A 20252-nucleotide genomic window follows, 5' to 3' on the forward strand; every position below is an offset into this window, starting at 1 on the left:
CTGCGGGCTTCTCCCCGCGCCTCTCTCGCCCCACATCTTGTTTCCTCCCACAATGCCTCGGGGCAGAGGGAGGGGGAGCTGGAAAGGGTGGGGGGAGGGAGATGTGGCCTTAAGAAGAGAAAGAAGGTGAAGAATGCAGACCCTTCCACCCAGGGCTAGGAGGCCAGGCCTAAAAAGGAATAAAGAGGAGAGGCTTAGACAGAGGGAGGGGTATAAAGACCCCAATCCCAAGAAGAGTAAAGGAAGTGAGAGGGAAAGAGATTTCAGACCCTGGGGAGCAGCTGGGGAAGGGGTAGAGGTCCTAACCTGAGGAAGAGGAAGGGAAGGAAGTGAAGTCATCAGCCTCAGAGGAAAAGACAGGACCCCTTCCCTCCCCGCATATCTGTAGGAAGAAGAGGAACTGCCAGCTCCACAGAGAGGCATAGGCACAGGGGCTCCCCCTCCCCTTACATTCAGGAAAAGTCCCTTCCCCAGCCGCTCAGCCTTTGTTCCCGAGTCTCAAGGCCACAGGACCTAAACCCCCAGCTGGAGCTCCAGCTGCTCTTTATCACCAAGAGCAGTGGAGGCAGACCCTGAGCACAGTTGTGAGAAGGGAGGTTGGTCTTTGGCACGCAGGCTCCTGGGATACAGGTGAGAATAAGCTATTTCTAGTCAGTCTAGACTGGAGGGGGAGTGAATAGAACCCCCTAGGCGTGGGAACCATGGTATGGCAGAGACGTGAGGCGCCTTAAAATTTAGCCCTGCCATATTCCTCGCCTTACAGAGGTGAGAACCAAACCGCTCACCAGATCACGGGCAAGTCAGGCCTGGTCTTGGCGTCTAGGCAGCCCCTCTGGTGGCTGAAGGGGCTGTTTGTGGGACGGCGCCTTAATGCATGTGCCCATTGGGAGAATGCCTGCCTTCCGTTCTACCCCACCCACCTCCAGAGAACAGGAAATGTCTGCCTTTTTCTTCCCTTCTGTTTCACAAAGGAAGTGCCTACCTAAAGGGGTGGCGGGAACCTTTATAGGGAGCTACATATTTGGGCCACACAGTGAGGATTAAGAAGCTCCTATTCCCATTTTCCCTTCACTGCCCCCAACCATGGACAGGAAGTCGGACTTGCTCTGGCCCTGGGCTGCTCTGGTGAGGAGCATTATGATTTAACGTTCATTATGTGTTAGGGGAAACCTAGAAATAATGGCCTCCCACTTCTGCTCCCCACAACTCTGGCGTTTCCCAAACTCAGTGGCTATTTCAGAGAAATAGACAAGACTTGCTGTATCCCCTGACACCCAGGGTATTTTGATGTCAGCCTCTGTGTAAATGAAAGGGGGGTGGGGCACATCTGGGCAGAGAGGGAGGAGATGAAGAGGGGTGCTTTATCATCTCAAGGTCACCTTAGTTCTCCGACTAATCTCATGGATTAGTGGGAAGAGAACTCTCACCCTCCTTCTCCAATGATCATCAGCTTCCAGCCCCTTCTATGGCCTAAAGATCAGAACAGCCATGTATGGTTGTGCAGGTTGTTCATTGTACAATGACATTCAACCTAAAAAGCAAGTGAGGGCTAAAATACAGCCTACACTCCACTTGCTAAACTGTGTGTCCTGGTACAGGACAATGTTCACCCAAAAGATGCATACTTTTTTTCAAGAGTGCATAGAAGTAACTGAACTAATGGTGGCCCTTCCAAGGCCATACTGCTGACATAAAAATCCTCCCTCTCCCTGGCCCCAATGCCTAAAGTAGAGTAGGCAAGCATTTGGTCATTCCCAGTCCTGGGCTGTGGTGGGGTGGAGGTAAGGGCACAGAATTAGAACCAATGCTTTGACTGTTAAGAAACATGAGTGTCAGTGTGTATGTGAAATATGTGTGAGAAAGATAGATAATTAATATTTATAAATCCCTCACTCTGTGCCAGGCTCTATTCTAAGTGTTTTAAATGTATTGTTGCATTTAAATCTGGAACAATTGCAGTGAATATGTATTACCACCTTTCTACACAGATGCAGAAACCACCTCTTAAGAGAAGTTCAATAACTTGCCCAAGGTTATCCAGCTTTTGTCAGTGCAGGATTCAGCCCCAGGCCGTCTGTTCGCAGGGCCTATACTCTTAGCCTTCTGCTATCCTGCCTCCTGAGAGAGAAAAGAAAAAAGTATAAACCAGGGGTTTGGTTTTCTATCTGAATTATACCAGCATTTTGTAAACTTATCTGACTCCGAAGCCCTTTTTCATCCAAACACTTATTAACATCTCCAGGAACTACTATTCCACAGGACACAGTTTGGGAAACTTGTGCTATACTAATTACTGCTATTTATGTAAAATGCTTACTGTTTAGGATAATTACTATGCAACATGGTAACTGTTGTAATTAATACATCGGCTTAACTTGGTGGATCTTTTTATTTGATGCCGCTCCACATTCGTGATTGCCCAGTTATCTGTTGCCCAGATGACAGAACAATGTCTTCAAATTTAAAAATCAAAGGGGGCTTTCATTCTTGCGTTATCTGTGGGCCCCCATCCTCTGCCTCCTTCTTTAACTTAATGGTTCCCTAGGGCCCTGATGGCCCCCCTAAATCTCAGATCTCTCCACTGTGGGTGTCCCATAGGCTCCTCAGACTCATCTCACACACACACACACACACACACACACACACACACACACACACACATCTAAAGCCTGGTCATTAGAAGCTTTGGCCCTGGTGCCAGAATGCCTGGATTCGAAATTCTTTCCACCAGCCTACCAGCTGCGCAGATCTAGTCAAGCTATTCACCATCTCAAAATTTCATTTTCCTCATCTGTAAATCAAGAATAATACCTACTTCTTAGTTAGGAGGAAATACTTGAAAAACTTGTGGCATGGTGCCTGGTCCATATAAGTGATTAATAAATGTTAGCCATCATCAACATTTCTCTTCCAGACTTGTTTCCCTTCCCTGTATTTCTTACCTCAGTTCACTGCCCTGTTATCCACCCAGGCACCAAGTCAGAACCGTGTGAACCATGAATGTGGATGAAACTACTCCATGGCTGAAAAATATGGATCAGAAGGATGCTCCACCCCTTCCTCCACCCAAAAAAAAAAATGTATTCGGGTTCTTTTCTTTCCCTAGAGCCCACCACAGGTCTATCATCACCCAACTCTTGGCTATTTCTCCAGTCCATGCCCCCCTTTCATCAAGACCCTGCATGGGGTACTCATCACCTCTTCTAGCTGGTTCTCTACCCTCAGTCCTGGCTCCTCCTCCCCAAATCCACACTGAAGTGTTCTATCTAAAAAAAAATGCAAATCTAGGCACTTCCTTCTTCCCTGCTTAGAAAAAAAGACTGCTCTTTCCCTTAACTTACCTCCCCCATCTCACCCCCCACACACCCCTACCCCTGCCTTATCTCCCCCCACACTTCCCAGCTCCCTCTTCGTGCTCTGGTAACAGTGTCTACTGCCTGTGGTTTCCCCCACACCCAGACTCCACACCTTTGTTCATGTGGTTCCCTCGCCTGTGACGTTTGTGGCTTTCTTTGCTGGCTAACTCCTTGGTTTGCGTGTCCTCTATGAAGCCTTCCCAAATCCCACATGCTCTGACAACATCCAGGGCTTATCACTGACCACATTCTATTAAACTTGTGAGGCTTAAGTTTGTCTGTAGTTCTTTGCAGACAAGGATTACATCTGATTTATGTACGGGCTGTAGAACCTAGCATAGTTCTTGAACATGGCAAGTTCTCTTAAGTACTGATTACATTGATCATTTCTATTAGGGTAGAGCCTGTGGGGCTCCCACAGTGGAGAGGTCGGGACTTAGGGAGCCATCAGGGCCCACATGATAAAAACCATGAATGTGAATGAAACTACTCCATGGCTGAAAAATATGGATCAGAAGGACGTTCCGCCCCTTCCTCCACCCAAAGAACCATGTTTGGGTTCTTCTCTTTCCCTAGAACCAGCAATGCCTGCTATTTACACTGGGGCCCTTCCTGCCCAGAACAAATTGCTGGCTAAGTTAAATCATTGTCAGCACTGGGGAACACCCAGGCCTGATGTCTGAATTGATTTCCTCCTCATACTCCCTGCGGGGTATTTGATATCCTGACTCTTACAGGTAAAAATAATCAAGGGTTCTTCCACCCCAGCTGACTGGGTCACCCAGAAGGAAAATGATATGGCAATGACAAAAGTCATTTCACCAAGCCATACAGCTGTTGACTTGTTTCAAGAACTCCAGGAGGATGGAGAAGGGTGGGAATATACACCCTCATACTCAGTGCTGTAAAGACCCTGGTGCCAGACGCTCTGCCAAGTCAGGGGAAACCTAAGGAAGAAAGCAATGTGACAAGAACGACTGGTATCTGCCCCAATTCCTCACTGATTTCTTCAGTGGCCTTGGAAAAAATGCTTCCCTAGGCAAGCCTTTACCAAGCCCTAAATATCGCTTTTTCTCCTCCCCAAGTCCCCCCGAACCTGAAGGAGCCAGCCAAAGTCAACCACGAGCCCAAGAAATAGCGAGATGAGACTGGAATAGGAGTCAGAGAAGTCCTCAGCCCGCTTTGGCTTAGTCAAATCATTTTATTCCGTAGAATCTAGATTTCTTCATCTAAAAAATGTCAGACTGGATAATCTATAAGGTCTCTGTCAGTCCCCAGATCTAAGATTCTCTGATCTCAATACCCCATCATAAAGGATACTTGCCCTGTGGGTCTGAGAAATTTCTCTACCTGTAGCCAATCTTAAATACCCTCTTTTCTGATTGCTCTGATCCACTTAGAATTCAGAGAGCATTTCGCTATACTCCTGCCATCCAACAAAGTTGAGATATCACTCTGTTCATCTTTGTATTCTCTCAACTAACAAAGTGCCTTGACATAGTTAAAATCCAATGAATGTTTGCACTTCAATTAAAGTATTAAAGCAAGTGGTCATTAAGAAAGAACCAGAAAGAAGATGTTCCAGTGCACGTAGTGGTTTCTAGATCACAACTCCTCATAATTTAGGAGTCTTCCTCCTTCGTTGTTGGCACAATCCTGAGGAACCCTGCCCCTGCCATGGGAGAACCAAAACAGTAATAGGGAATTTGTCAGTCCTTGTGCAAAAGATCAAGTTAGGGTTCTTGAGTGCAAGAAACATCTGAAGAAAAAAGCAGGACCAGAGTAGCCCCCCTGACTCCAGGGAGCAGGAACATGGAATGGTTCCCCAGGGCATCTCAGTGGGGCAAATCACTGGCATTTTCCTTGAGTCAGACCAACAGTCGATTCAAATTCCGAAAGAAGGGCATCTAATTGGACAGATGGGGTCACAGGTCCACTTTTTGGCCATGGAAGTGAAGGCAGCCTGGAAGACCTTCTGAGATGGAGGAAAGAATATCTGACAGAAGGAAAATCCACATGAAGTTACAAGACGCAAGAGAGTGGGTGCTGGGCAGGCAGAAACACAGATGTCGCCTCTTGGAGAGTCTCCAGAGTGGGAGGCAAGATTATTTAAGAAGGAGAACCTTGTCCCCACTGTCATAAAAACAAACACTAAGCTCTCGCACCCTCAGTCTCATAGAGTGAGGTGGGAATGGTGAGCAGAGTCCTGAAAAATGAGGTATATGCAACTTTGCCTTCCTCTCTGAGAGCAATTTTGAAGGAAAACTTTGCCTTGCTAGGCATATCCAAGTATATCCCAGTTGGCAAAAACTTCAAAAAAATCTTCGCACTAGGAATGGAGGCCACCTTACATTTCAACGTAATGAGCGAATTCTATTTTTACATATATAGCAGCTTTATTGAGATATGGTTCACATACCATAAAATTCACCTCTCTAAAATGCACGATTCAATGGTTTTTAGTATTCACAGAGCTGTGCACCCATCACCACTACCTAACTTTAGAACATTTTCAACACCTGAAAAAGAAACCCTGTACTCATTGGCAGTCACTCCTCCATTTGCCCCCAGTTCCCATTAACCTACTTTCTATCTCTATAGATTTGCCTATTTTGGAAATTTCATACAAATTGAATCATAAAATACATGGTCTTGGGGCACCTGGGTGGTTCAGTCAGTTAAGCGTCTGACTTCTGCTCGGGTCATGATTTCATGTCTCGTGGGTTCGAGCCCTGCATTGGGTTCTGTGCTGACAGCTCAGAGCCTGGAGCCTGCTTCAGATTCTGTGTCTCCCTCTCGCTCTCTGCCCCTCCCCCACTTACACTCTGTCTCTCTCTCTCAAAAACAAATATTAAAAAATTAAAAAATAATAATATGATACACAGTCTTTTGCAGCTGTCTTAGTTCACTTAGTATAATGTTTTCTAGGTTCCTCCATGTTATAGCATGAATCTGTACTTCATTCCTTTTTGTGGCTGGTTAATATTCCATTGTATAAGCATACCATATTTTGTTTATCCCTTCATCAGTTGATGGACATTTGGGTTGTTTCCACTTTTTAGCTGTTATGGATAATGCTTCTATAAGCATTCATGCACAAGTTTTGGGGTGGATATATGCCTTCAATTCTCTTGACTATCCACCCAGGTACAGAATTGCTGGGTTTTATAGTAATTCTATTCTTAACCTTTTGAGGAGTGGTCAGACTATTTTCCAAAGCATCTGCATTTTACATTCCTACCAGCAGCATATGACAGTTGCAATTTCTCCACATTCTCACCAACACCTATTGTTATTATTATAGCCATCCTAGGGGGTAGGAAGTGATACTCAACTGTAGTTTTCATTTGCACTTCCTTGGTGGTTAATGATGTTGAGCATCTTTTCATGTGATTGGCAGTGTGTATATTTTCTTTGGAGAAATCTGTTCAGATCCTTTGCCCATTTTTAAATTAGGTTGTCCTTTTATTATTGAATTGTAAGAGTTCTTTATATATTCTAGATACTAGGCCCTCACCAGAGTTATGATTAACAAATATTTTCTTCTAATCCCTGGATTGTGTTTTGATTTTCTTCCCCCCCTCCCTTGGTTGTATTTTCATTTTCTTGATGGTGACCTTTGAAGCACAAAAGTTGTAAATTTTGATGAAGACCAATTCGTCAAATTTTTTGTCCCTTGTGCTTTTGATGTCATTTTAAGAACCATTGCCTAACCTAAGATCACAAAGATCTACTTCTATGTTTTCTTTTAAGAGTTTTAGCTCTTTCTAAATGAACCTTTTTGTGTTAATTTTTGTATGGTGTGAGATGGGGTCTAACTTCATTGTTATGCTTGTGGATATCCAATTGTCCCACATCTTTAGTTGAAAGACTGTCCTTTCACCACTAAATTGTCTTGACACCCTTATCAAAGATCAGTTGACCATAAATTTGTTTTTTTTTTAGACTTCCCGTTGTATTCTATTGATCTACCTATCCTATGCCAGTATGATATTGTCTTCATTACTATAGCTTAGTAAGTTTTGTAATTTGGAAATGTCCTCCAACTTTGCCCTTCTTTTTCAAGATTCTTTGTCTAATTTGGGTCCCTTGCCTTTCCATATAACCTTAAGGACCAGCTTACCACTTTCTGTAAAAAAGCCAGCTGGACTTTCAATAGAGATTATGTTGAGTCATAGATCAAGTTGGGGAGTATTGCTGTCTTAACAATATTAAGATATTTAAGATGATATTAACATGTTCTGATCCATGAACATGGGATTTCTTTCCAGTTATTTAGGTCTTCTTTAATTTCTTTTAATAATGCGTTATAATTTTCAGTGTACATATCTTTCACTTTTTTGGTAAATATATTCCTAAGTATTTCATTCTTTATTTTATTTTTTAAAATATTTTATTTTATTTATTTATTTTGAGAGAGAGAGAAAGCATGAGTGGAGTAGGGGCAGAGAAAGGGAGACAGAAAGAATCCTAAGCAGGCTCCTCACTGTCAGTGCAGAGTCTGATGCAGGGCCTGAACACACAAACCATGAGATCATGACCTGAGCCAAAATCAAGAGTCAGATGTTTAACTGACCAAGCCACCCAGGTGCCCCTCATTCTTTTTTCTAAATATTACTGTGTCAGTGTTAAGCTCTGACTTCAGCTCAGGTCATGATCCCAAGGTTTGTGAGTTCTAGCCCCATGTCAGGCTCTGTGCCGACAGCTTAGAGCCTGGTGCCTGCTTTGGATTCTGTGTCTTCCTCTCTCTCTGCCCCTCCCCTGCTCTCTATCTCTTTCTCTCTCAAAAATAAAATAGGTATTAAAATTTTTTAATGTTATTGTAAACTGAATTGTTTACTTTATTTCATGTTCAGATTGTTCATTGATAGTGTATAGAAATATAATTGATTTTTGTATATTGTATTTTGTATTCTGCAACTTTGCTAATCTCTTATTAATCTCTAATTGTGTGTGTGTGTGTGTATTCTTCAGAATTTTCTCAATAAAAGATCAAATCACATATGAACAGATAATTTTACTTCTTCCTGTCTAATCAGGGTACCTTTTATTCTGTTTTCTTGCCTACTGTCCTGGCTAGAACCTTCAATATACTGTTGAATAGAATTGGTGAGAGTAGACATCCTTGTCTTATTTCTGATCTTAGGGGTAAAACTTTCAGTCTTTCAACACAAAGTTTAATGCTAGATGTGAGATTTTTATAGATGCTCTTCATCAAGTTGAGAAAGTTAACTTCTGTTCCTAGTTTGTTGACTGCTTTTGTCATGAAAGGGTGTTGGACTTTTTCAAATGCTTGTTCTGCATCTATTGAGTTGATCGTGTGGTTTTGTTCCTTTATTCTATTAATATGGTGTATTGCATTGGTTTTCAAGTATTAAGCCAATCTTGCATCCCTGGAAGAAATCCCACTTGGGTATGATGTATAATCCTTTTTGTGTCTTGATAGGTGTATTCTGCTAGCATTTTGTTGAAGATTTTTGCATCTATAAACATAAGCAATATTGATATATAGTTTTCTTGTGATGTCTTTGTCTTGTTTGGACATCTGGGTAATACTGGACTACATTAGAAAGTGTTCCCTACTATTCTATTTTTTGGGGGGAAGAGTGTGGAGAATGGATATTATTCTTTAAACATTTGGTAGAATTCAGTAAAGCCATTTAGGCTTGGAATTTTCTTTGTGGGAAGTTTTAAAAATACTGAAGCAATCTACTTCTTTTAGGTCAATTCATATTATCTATTTCATGAAGTACTTTCAGTAGTTTGTGTCTTTCAAAAATTTGTCCGTTTTACCTAGGTCACCTATTCTGATAGCATATAGTTGTTCACAGGATTACTTTATAATCTTTGTTATTTCTTCAAAATCTGTAAAATGTGCCTTCTTTCATTCCTGACTTTAGTAACTGAGTCTTCTCTATTTTTTTTTTTTTTTTGGTCAGTCTAGCTAGAGATTTGTCAGCTTTGTTTATCTCTTCAAGGTACCAACTTTTATTGCATTAAATTTTCTCTTGCTTTTCTGTGAATAAGGTGATTCTCCAGCATTCAGATGTTACAAACTCTTGGGTCAGGGGAAGCTCAGACTGGGACTATTTCTTTGACCAGCTGGATTTAAACTCAGCTCCTTGTCTGTTTTCCTCTAAATCAGGGTTCTCTCTATTTTAGTGTCCCCCTTGCCCCTCTAATCCCTGAAGTGATATGACAAAGAAAACAGAGACCACACTATTAATTGAAGGCTGTGAGGGACAAAATTCCATTAAATCTATAAACATTTCTTAAACATTTGTAACAAGCTCTGCAGAAAGGGGACAGGAGTGAGTATCCAGAAGTAGCCTTAGACTTCTCCAAGCTCACAGCCTATTAGCTGGGGAGGCACACATGTACACAACCAACTTGACCCCAGGCTAGACTATGATGAGAACTGTGATCAAGAGTGAGCAAATGCTCATGGGGGACACAGGATTGGGTGGTAATCAATCTGCCTGGAAGAATCAGGGAACAGAAGAGTTGACATTTGAGGTAAGTCTTGAAGCATGGTAAGATTTGAAGGAAAAAGAGAAAAGGGAGGAGGAAAATTTCTTTAGTTAGAGAGAAGTTCACTGGCTAAGGCAAGGAATGGTAGGAAGTCAGGCCTGGCAGGAGCATAGTGTTCTGGAGAAGGAAACAGGACAGACAGAGAAGCTAGGGCCAGACTTTGGAGGTGGCTAAAGGATGTGCTGTGGAGCTAGAACGGTATCCTTAAGAGACCTAGAGCCCATCGAAGGGTACAGAGCAGGAGAATGACATGACCAGCCTTTGTTGGAACCTGGGGCTGCAATAGAAACTGAAGTTGGTTTACTCAGGCTCCTTGGTGCCATCCACACCTATAGAAGCAAGCAATGATAGCTGCCTTTAGCACTGTTGTTCACACCCTCCTTGGGACTTTCTCCTCCTTAAGTTCCATGGCACCGCCCTTCCCTGATTCCTTCCTACCTCTCTGGCTGCTCCTTCTCAGTCTCCTTAGCTGGCTTCTCTTCCTCTGCCCATCCTAAGTGCTGGTGTTCCTCAGAGTTCTGTTCTAGATTCTTTTCTCTTCTCACTGGAGCACCTTCCCTTGGAGATCTTTTATATTACCATGGCTTCAATGACCAACAATAGACTGGAAATTCCCAAATCTATGTGTAGCTTTCTCAGACCTCTCTCCTTATTTAGACCCATCAGATCTAACTGTCCATTGGAGATCTCCATTGAAGTGCTGTATTCTTTAAAATTAGGTCTAGGAGTGCCTGGATGGCTCAGTCAGTTGAGCATCTGACTCTTAATATCAGCTCAGGTCATGATCTCACTGTTGTGAGACTGAGCCCTGTGCTGGCGCAGAGCCTGCTTGGGATTCTCTCTCTTGCTCTCTCTCTCTCTCTCTCTCTGCCCCTCCCCCACTCTTGTCCATGCACGTGCACATGCTCTCTCTCTCTCTCTCAAAATAAATAAATAAGCATTAAAAATAAATAAAATAAAATTAGATCCAGATGTGACTAGAAGGAAAATCCCAAGTAAAATGGCCCAAATGAGATCGAAGTTTATTTCTCTTTTAGATAAAAGGAGTCCACAGGTATTAAGTTCAGGCCTGGTAAGGCAGAGAGTCACATCTCTGAAATCTGTCCCTTTATCTCTATCCCCAAGCCACCATCCTCCTCCAGGTCCACTGCAACAGCTCCACCATTCTTGCTCCTCTCGAATGCACTCTCTGAATCTACATGGTAGCCACCAAACACATGTAGCTATTGAGCACTCAAAATGTGGCTAGTCCAAATTGAGATGCACTATCAATGTCAAATACACACTGGGCTTCCAAGGCTTAATATGAAACAAAAAGTAAAATATCTTATTAAGGTTTCTCTATTAATTATCTGTTAAATGATAGTATTTTGATATATTGGATTAAATAACATCTATTATTTTGAAAAATTTCACCTGTTTCTTTTTACATCTTTTTACATTTTTAATGTGGTGACTAGAAAATTTTAAATTACATATGTGGCTCACATTTGTGGCTCTTGTCACATTTCCATCGAACATCACTTCTCCACACAAAACTAAAACAGGCCTTTCCAAAACACAAATCTGAACATGTCATGCATCTTCACACATGCTATTGTGTGTCTGGAACACTCTTTCTCCTCTTGGGTGCTTAAAGTGACACTCATCTTTCAATCCTCAGCTTAAATGTCTCTTCCCCAGGAGGCTTTCCCAGCTACCCTGCTTCTCTGAGCTCCCTTTACATCTCTCTCTTGACCACCCCCACTCCACCCCCAACTAACGGTTTTGCCAACTAACTGTGTCCTTATCCAGACTGATTAGAATCTTGCCTGTTGCATTCGCTGTGGTGTCCAGAGGAAGACTACTGACATGTGGCCGGTAACCAACAAGTATTTGCTGAGTCAACAAATGAATCAATGAATGACTCTCCAAAGCCAAATTAACAAAGTTTCAGGTAGGGTAACACCAGAGACCTCATGACTTCTAAGTCACAAAGAAATGGCCCAGTGACCATTAGGTTCCCAGTCTGGGAAGTGAGGCAAAGGGAAATTTGCAACACATTGCCGTCTCCAGTCCTGCTCCAGGCCCGCATGGGTTCATTTATTGAGACCCAGGCCACCACTGTCCCTTCCTCCTTCCTAAGAAGGGCAAACAGTACTGACTCTCCCCCCAACAAAGCTCTATGTCTTGTGCCCCAACAGTTTCAGAAAGAGTTATATTGAGGATTCTCACCAGAAATGAGCTTCCTCCTGAGTGGGGGTGGGGTGGAGTGGGCTGGAATGAGGGAAGGAGGTGAGAAGGGTGCCCATTTTGAGCTGCTGTCTACCCAGCACCAAGAGAATTAATTTGCATGTTGCTTATAAAGTGTGAGCCTCTCTGTGAAGATTTCCTTTGAAGAGACAGGAGGTGGAGGAAATGGGGAGATGGGGACCCAGACTGAAGATAGGAAAGAACTTGGAGTCAAGAAGCCAGAGATGGAGTTCCTGGGGCTCCATTGCTAATTTTCTGTGTGACCCAAAACAAGTCATAAAGCTGCTGTGGGCTTTAATTCCTCATCTATAGTCAAAAGAGGGGCACCAGGGTGGCTAAGTCGGTAAAACATTCAGCTCTTGATTTTCGTTCAGGTCATGATCTCACGATTGTGAGATCAAGCCCCATGTCGGGCTCTGTGCTGACAATACGAACCTATTTGGGATTCTGTCTCTCTCCCTCTCTCTCTGCCCCTCCCCTACTTTCTCTCTCTCTCTCTCTCTCTCTCTCTCTCTCTCTCTCTCAAAATAAATAGATAAACATTTATAATCAAAAGAATCAGCTTTCAGGGCGCCTGGGTGGCTCAGTCGGCTAAGCATCCAACTCCTGATTTTGGCTCAGGTCATAATCTCACAGTTCATGAGTTTGAGTCCCACATAGGGGTTCTGTGCTTGTTACTGCAGAGCCTGCTTGGGATTCTCTCTCTCTCTTTCCCACTTGCACATGCATGCACCCTCTCTCTCTCTCTTTCTCTCTCAAAATAAATAAACATAAAAAAAGTTTAAAAAAACCCAAAAGAATCAGCTTTCTGCACCTCTGGAGGGGTTGTTNTCTCTCTCCCCCTCTCTCTCTCCCTCTCCCCCACTCTCTCTCTCTCTCTCTCTCTCTCTCTCTCTCTCTCTCTCAAAATAAATAAATAAACATTTATAATCAAAAGAATCAGCTTTCAGGGCGCCTGGGTGGCTCAGTCGGCTAAGCATCCAACTCCTGATTTTGGCTCAGGTCATAATCTCACAGTTCATGAGTTTGAGTCCCACATAGGGGTTCTGTGCTTGTTACTGCAGAGCCTGCTTGGGATTCTCTCTCTCTCTTTCCCACTTGCACATGCATGCACCCTCTCTCTCTCTCTTTCTCTCTCAAAATAAATAAACATAAAAAAAGTTTAAAAAAACCCAAAAGAATCAGCTTTCTGCACCTCTGGAGGGGTTGTTGTAAGAATGGAGGGTGATAATGGATGTAAATGGGCTTTGAAAAGACAAGTATCAGAGTAAAACTACCACGCACAGGCAAAGTTTTTAGGCTGTGGTTCTGTTTGGGCAGGAGATTCCCACAGTTGTAGGAATGAGGCTGGGAGTGCTGGCTAAGAACCTACGTTCTCTCATCAAAAGTGAGAGCAGAAGGCAGATCTGGAAAACATCCTCTCAGCCATGATCCTCCCAGGAGTCTGATCAGCCTGTCTGCCTATTTTGCCTTGGAATAGAAAAGCTGAGTCTTTTATGTTTTATTCTTTACTTTTTTTTTTTTTTTAAGTAAGCTTCATGCCCAGCATGGAGCCCAACGCAGGGCTCAAACTCACAATCATGAGATCAAGACCTGACCCTAGGGGTGCCTGGGCGGCTCAGTCGGTTAAGTGTCCGACTTCGGCTCAGGTCATGATCTCACGGTTTGTGGGTTCGAGCACCACATCGGGCTCTGTGCTGACAGCTTGGAACCTGGAGCCTGTTTCGGATTCTGTGTCTCCCTCTCTCTCTGACCCTCCCCTACTCATGCTGTCTCTCTCTCTCCCCCTCTCTCTCTCTCTCAGAAATAAAAACATTAAAAAAATTTTTTTAAATAAATAANTGACCCTAGATCAAGACTCAGAGGCTCAACTGACTGAGCCACTCAGATGCCCCCAGAAAAGCTGAATCTTGAACACAGCCTTTAAGAAAGTGGGCCCAGCAGGGTTCCTCAAGGCCTTACAGAAAGCACTGTCCCACTTTGGGGCCCCCTCATTGCTTCTGACACATTCAGGTGAGCATGAACACACACAAACACACATACATGCACACACACACACACAAATACACACCCTTGTAGATGATAAGCACACTCCAGGTCCTCTGCCCAGTGCCTTGAACCTCAGAGCTTCCTGTTACCCCTTCTCAACTTGTAAGGACTCCCAGCGGATTGACCCTGCCCTTAACCCCAGCTGGAGACCGTGAGCCGCTCCATGTGGAGCCCCTGATCTCCCAAAGAGTCCAGCCAGCACAGAAAGGGGTACTGGAGGCCCCTCTGAGCTAGTGAAGTGGGTCTTGAAGGTGGGATGCACGCTGGAGGCCTGCATGCTGCAGACCCTGCACTTGACAAAGCAATCATTCACAAGTGTGATCAGCCTCTTCTCTCTTTTCCTTTCAGAGCCGTGTTAGATCCCACAGAGCCGTCAGGAGTACCCGCAGCTCCCAGCCTGGAGAACTGAAAAAGTCCCCCAGCACGCTGCCAGCATGAAGAGGCTCTGTAATTACACACACGCCGGGGTCTGTGGTCCTGACCTCGCTCATCCATGAAACACTTCCGTCCCCCTCACTTCCCGTGGTGTCTTTATCAAGGAAGTGGAAAGCTGGGCCCATCAGAAGAGTGAGTTCCGACTCGCTGCTCCACCATGGGCAAACACTAGACCTCACTACGATTCAAATCCATTCAGTCATGTATTCATTCCCTCATCCAACACACATTTAATGGCCCCCTGCCGTGTACTAGCACAGGGCCTGGTGCTGGGGACACCCCAAATGTGACCCAACCCCTACTGTTAAAGAGATCATAGTCTAGGAAGGAAGTTAAGGCATATGAGGTAAATAGTTACAATAAAAAAAATCAGTGATGTGTGATAAGAAAAGTGCAAGGAAGGGGCGCCTGGGTGGCTCAGTCAGTTAAGCGTCCGACTACGGCTCAGGTCATGGTCTCACAGTTGGTGAGTTTGAGCCCCGTGTTGGGGTCTCCGCTGACAGTGCAGAGCCTGCTTCAGATCCTCTGCCTCTTTCTCTGCTCCTTTCCAGCTTGCACTCTCCAAGCAATCGCCCTCACCTTTACAGCCATGTTCAACTGGGCCAAAGTGGGGAGCATCTCCAAAGCGGGGAGCCAGCCTTTGGGACTCGGTGCGGTGCTGGCCTGTGTCCTGGATTCTGCGCACCTAGGAAGGCCTATTCCTGCCTCTCTGGCAAACTGAGCCATGGAAACAAAGCCGAGGAAGAGCCCCCGTTTTCTTTCATAGGGACAAGTAGACATGGGCAAGTGTGCCAATCTGAAGGCTGGTGATGGAGCACAGAGGCTGGGAGAGGCCTCTGGAAAGGTGGCTGATGGGGGGAGGGAGGTAGGACTGGAGGGTGGATTCCACCAGCAGAGGCTGAGCAGGTTCATTATCATTGTCACTGGTCTCTGTTTTCCTCTGGGGTTACATGCAAACCCCTCAATCCCAGGTCAGAGTTGGGGAGACTGAGAGCAAAGATTTCATCAAGCACAAAACAAACTAAGGAGAGGCTGCAAAAGGGGCCCCCTTTCCCGGAGAGGGATTCCTAGCTCAGTGCCATCCCCAACCCTGGGTGGAGGGGCCAGATTGGGAGGCCATGTGGTAAGGCGCTAAGTGTTCTCCATCCCCCGGGGGGTATCAGGAGGCCTCCACTCTTGTCCACCTTGTGCATCTCTCTTTGTGTGACTTTGGGGAAATCACTTGCCCTTGGCCTCTGTTCCTTCACAGTAAAACAAAAGGGTTTCCTGAAAGGATCTCAGAGGTCTTTCACAGCTCAGAAATCGAACATCTATCTGTACCTGAGTTAAGCCACGCCCTGCTGTTAAGATTTGGGGTGCTCCAGTATGTCCTAAATATTGGTAGGAACCTAGAACATTCAGACCTGAGAAAACAGGAAACCAGGGAGGTTGTCTGGAGCCCCCAACCCTCAGTATACTCAGGTGTGAGGGCTGCAGAAAGGGTGAGGAGAGGAGGAGGAACCAGGGTTGGGGGGGGTGGGCGGGCAGCCCATCTGAGCGCCTGACATCTCAGGGCAAACAGAGCTAAGTGGTAAGAGGATTCTTCCCCCAACTCTGGCCCAGGATCCTGTGGAAAAGCTGCATTATAATCGATAGCCTCGTAAATAAATAAATAGTCAACGCATCCTGTCTCCAGCTCAGGGCTTCTTCAGGAAAATCGAACCTCGACCCACTTCTGCTCGCTCATTCTGGATTTCTACGGAGGCCTCCAGAGGGAAGGAACGCTTGCAGGTCATCTTGGACATCCCCCTGCCTCTGAGGCAGCCTGAAGGAAACGATTAGGAGGGTAAATCTGTAACTAAGATACCCACAATGTTCCCCCCAACACATAACACAACAGTGTTGTTTTAAGATTATCTACACTGCGGCTCCTTTCCCCCAGCACTGATAATTGGTGTTTCATTGTCTCAAAGAGGAACTCAGGCCTCAGAAGCAGTTGTTAATCCAAACTCCTGGCTCTGGTGTGGCTATCTCACAGCTAACGGAGGAAGCTCTGGCTGCCCGGCACGTGGCAAAGGACCCATTCCCTGGTACCTTCTACGAGGCAAAGGTGGCCAGTAGCACAGTAGGCGGACTTGTAAAGCTGGTTACTAATTTGCAAGGCTGCATGAATGAACTGCCCCAAAATACGGGGAACGCATTTCCGCAATGGACTTCCTGTCCTAGGAAGAGACTGTGAATGTGGTACACCAACCTTCAGTCAGTTCCTAGAGCCAAAAGGCTCTTCAAGAAATTGTTTGGCCTGGCCCTCTCGCCGTGAGCTGTCCCCAAGGACCATCCCTGAAGCGACAGGCCCGGGGTCTAATGTAGGGCACCCAGGTCCGGCCCTAGGCTACCCATTCTCCCCGCAGCACAGGCTGGGGCTGGCGCTGAGCAAATGGGTTGCGGCTGTCACCAGAGAGGAACTGGCAGCACACACAGCAGACTCTGTTTTCTTTGCAGGCTGAGGGTAACTAGAGGAAGCTGAGAATTCCTCGCTAGGCTCTGCTCAGCTCTGCCTCAGCAGGAAGAGGGGACAGGACGAGGGGAGCAGAGAAGGCCAGCGGCTCTCATTACCAAGGAGGAAATGTTCCAGCCACTCAAGTAAGCCAGGCAGTGCGGGCCAAAGATGGAAAGGAAGACAACAGTAGGGCCCATGGAGTCCCTGGGGAGGATGTCAGGAGCCTGGGTCCCCTGTCTGGAGTTGCTCTGGGCTAATGGTGAGCTCTAACATTTATTAAACGCTTGCTCTGTGCCAGGCACTGTGCTAAGAACTCTATTGTACTATGCAGGCCGTTTGTATAAGGGCTGGGACCATGGCCTAAGTGACGCACGCCTGGGTTCAGTCAGCCCACCTTGGCCACTCACTAGCTCTGTGACCTTGAGCAAGTGACTTAACCTCTCTGTGCCTCCATCACTTCATTAATAAAATGGGAATAACAGTACCTACCTGATAAAGCCAGTTGAAGATTAAGTGCGCTCACTCACAACAGCTCTTAGAACAGGGTCTGCCATGGAGTGAGGCAAGTACTGCCCTATTACCTTGTTGAATCCTCACCCAGAGCAGCTATTAAGCTCGGAGGCTCAAAGAAGTCGAATGACTTGCCGAAGGTGCCAGGTCTGTTTGACAGACAGCATGGGTGCTTTCCTAAGATCCTCTCTCTCTCTCTCTCTCTCTCTCTCTCTCTGGCGAAGCAGCTCCAGAACTCGGCATCCCCCACCCAGGTCCACTCTGGTTTGGAAACTCCAGGGCTGCTTTCCCAGCAGGAACAAAGACGGACTTCTATCCTGCCTGTGAGGACTGGCGTGCCTGCTGGGGCAGGAGGTCCCTACCCTGTCCCCCTCCCCCCGCCCAGCAGCACCCAGACCCGGGAGCCTCCCAGAGGCCTCCCTCTGCACCACTGCCCTGGGCCTCCCCTAGAGCCTCCCGCCTTCCTGCACGGTCTCCCCTCCGCGTGCAAGATGCCGGCTGCGGGGACTGGAGGGATAAACAAACCGTGGCTCGAGCCCAGCCCTCCGCCTGCTGGCTGCTCCCCGCCCCCCTCCATCCGCAGTGCACAGTCGTTCTGTTCTCCTGCCAACTTGGCAGCTCGGCTCTGCTGTTACTATCAACACCTCCCAGGGAAGAGGGAGAGGAGTGAGTTCTGATCGCCCGGCGCACCGAGCAGCAAATTCGTGTCAGAGCCAGCCCCGGAATGTCTCCCAAGGCTCCAGGTGGGGATGGCAAGGTGGGCCTGACCGCTGCAAGCCGGGCTCCGGCAGAGTGCCCGGGGCCCAGCCAAAGCTGCAGCCCCCAGGAGCCGGCGGCTCTGAGGGAAAGGGCGGCGAGGCCGGGCGAGGGGGCTCTGTCTCACCCCTGCACTTGCCACGGTCCCACGTGGGCTGGTAGCTCGATTCCTGACATGGCTGGTCAGGGACGGGGCAGCCTATGGCCAGGATAGAGGAGGTGGGCCTTTGTCTCCGCAGACCGTGAAGCCTGGGGCTGGCGGACTGCACCCCCTTTCTCCCGTCTTTCTTGGGCTCGTGCAGAGCGCTTGCCCCTCCTTATCGGATTGGCTTGGGAGGCCCGCAGGGGCCACGTTCCTCCCCCCACCCATGGAAAGTTCTCACCGACAGAGGCCATGCCTCCTTTTCCCAGCCCCCTTCCCCAGGCTCTTAGGCCCTGCTGCGTTGGCTCCAGAAAGTAGCTGATGCCCTTCTCGGCTTTTGCCGGAGTCCTGGGGCCCAGCTGGGAAGAAGAAAGAACCCCTGATTCCAGGGCCCCAGTGCTCCACCTCAAGCAAGGTCCGCCCACACCACAGTGTGTACCGTCAGTCATCTACCCCTTGACAGGACTGGGGTGGTCACCGCTTGGCCTCTCCCAGGAGGGGTGGCCTTCTTAGCTTTGTCGCTGCTCATGAAGGGAAGACCTTTGTGCCCTGCTTTTGGCATCGACAAAAGTGGTAGTTTCAGGGGAAACTTCCTAACGCTCACACCGCCCAGCCAGCTAGTCTGCCCGAGGATGAGTTGTATGCTCTGAATCTTTATGTGCCACCAGCCTGTCTCCTCTGTAACGTAGCAATAACCTGTCATGACTCACTGGGTTACAGCCGATGGTGATAAAGACATGAAGATGATGCTTATCCTTCTAGGGGTGCGCCCGGCGCTTGGAATCAGCATCCTTCCTTCTTTCTCATCTTTCTACTTTCCTCCCTTCTTCCCTCCCCCCTTCCTTCCCTCATTTCTTTCTCTGCTCCCTCCAGGACCCCGTCTCCCAGATGTGAAACCAATCCTAAGGCCATCTCTATTCCCTGCTCCAAAAGTCCAGAAACTACTACCAGGAGAGACACAGCCATTTCCTGGTAGGAACCCCCCAGGCCCCAGAAGGCCAGCTGGCTTTCCAGGGCCAGGAAACAGGAAACGAGAATTCATTCAGTGGGCTGGGATGTAAATAAGCCACAAAAGGCTGCGCCATCCGGGCTGCACCTGTGAGCATCCCTCGGCTGAAGCCCTGTCAGCGTTTCCATGACAAACTCGTATTTCTGGATGCCTCTCTTCCAGCTTCAAGAGCACGCCTTGTGCTGAGACTTGACACTGAAAATGCTTTCATGGGTTTTTTTCCCCCTGAAAAAGATTGCACACTCCAAAAATCCACCTGCTCATTATACGTGTTTGCTTTTCATTCTGAGACTTTTGTGGGTATCATATTTGTGCGGTAGACACATAGGCATGTGGTAATACACGTGGGGGGTTCTGTGGCAGAGAGCTGCCTCGGCAAATCTACCACCGCCACACAGCACAGTAAGCTGTCTCCCCTCCCTAAGACGTCTCTCACACACAGTCGCCATTCCCAAAGCCTGAAATTCTACCATTAGAGATCTACTCCTTCACTTAGGTGATTTTCCATCCCTAAGAGTCTACTGTGACAATTCACCAACCCCTAAATGGGACTAAGCTGCCATCTGAGGAGGGGTTAGCAAAAGAACCATGAGGCATCAGGGAGAATGGCTAAAGGGTAGGAGAGCCATACAAAAGTAGATGAGAGGCATCCAAGATACGTTACCTATTTTACAGGTTTGTTAGGCCTGCCTATTGCATAAACCGTGCGCATGTATGGAAATACACACACACACACACACACACACACACACA

General features: G+C 46.7%; 1 protein-coding gene and 2 long non-coding RNA genes across 3 annotated transcripts in view; 2 read left to right on the plus strand and 1 right to left on the minus strand.

Moving 5' to 3' along the window:
- The window catches only part of DYNLL2 (dynein light chain LC8-type 2), a 17444-nt gene extending 7053 nt beyond the window's left edge, over positions 1-10391 (minus strand). Inside the window, exons 1-2 of the mRNA XM_077762845.1 lie at positions 10326-10391; positions 2028-2118 (exon numbers count right to left, since the gene is read on the minus strand). The gene's annotated coding sequence lies outside the window, so the exon portion shown is untranslated. The remainder of the gene's footprint in view (positions 1-2027; positions 2119-10325) is intronic.
- On the plus strand, positions 169-14722 carry LOC144230559 (uncharacterized). The gene is made up of 3 exons (XR_013334792.1): positions 169-630; positions 11682-11823; positions 14517-14722. It is a non-coding gene; the product is annotated as an uncharacterized LOC144230559 (long non-coding RNA).
- A 3389-nt stretch (positions 14723-18111) lies between these two features.
- LOC144230541 (uncharacterized) lies at positions 18112-19754 on the plus strand. The gene is made up of 3 exons (XR_013334784.1): positions 18112-18335; positions 19364-19462; positions 19662-19754. It is a non-coding gene; the product is annotated as an uncharacterized LOC144230541 (long non-coding RNA).
- The last annotated feature ends 498 nt before the right edge of the window (positions 19755-20252 follow it).

This window comes from Crocuta crocuta, unplaced genomic scaffold (assembly GCF_008692635.1).
Source record: "Crocuta crocuta isolate KB4526 unplaced genomic scaffold, BGI_CrCroc_1.0 scaffold144, whole genome shotgun sequence".
Lineage (NCBI taxonomy): Eukaryota > Metazoa > Chordata > Mammalia > Carnivora > Hyaenidae > Crocuta > Crocuta crocuta.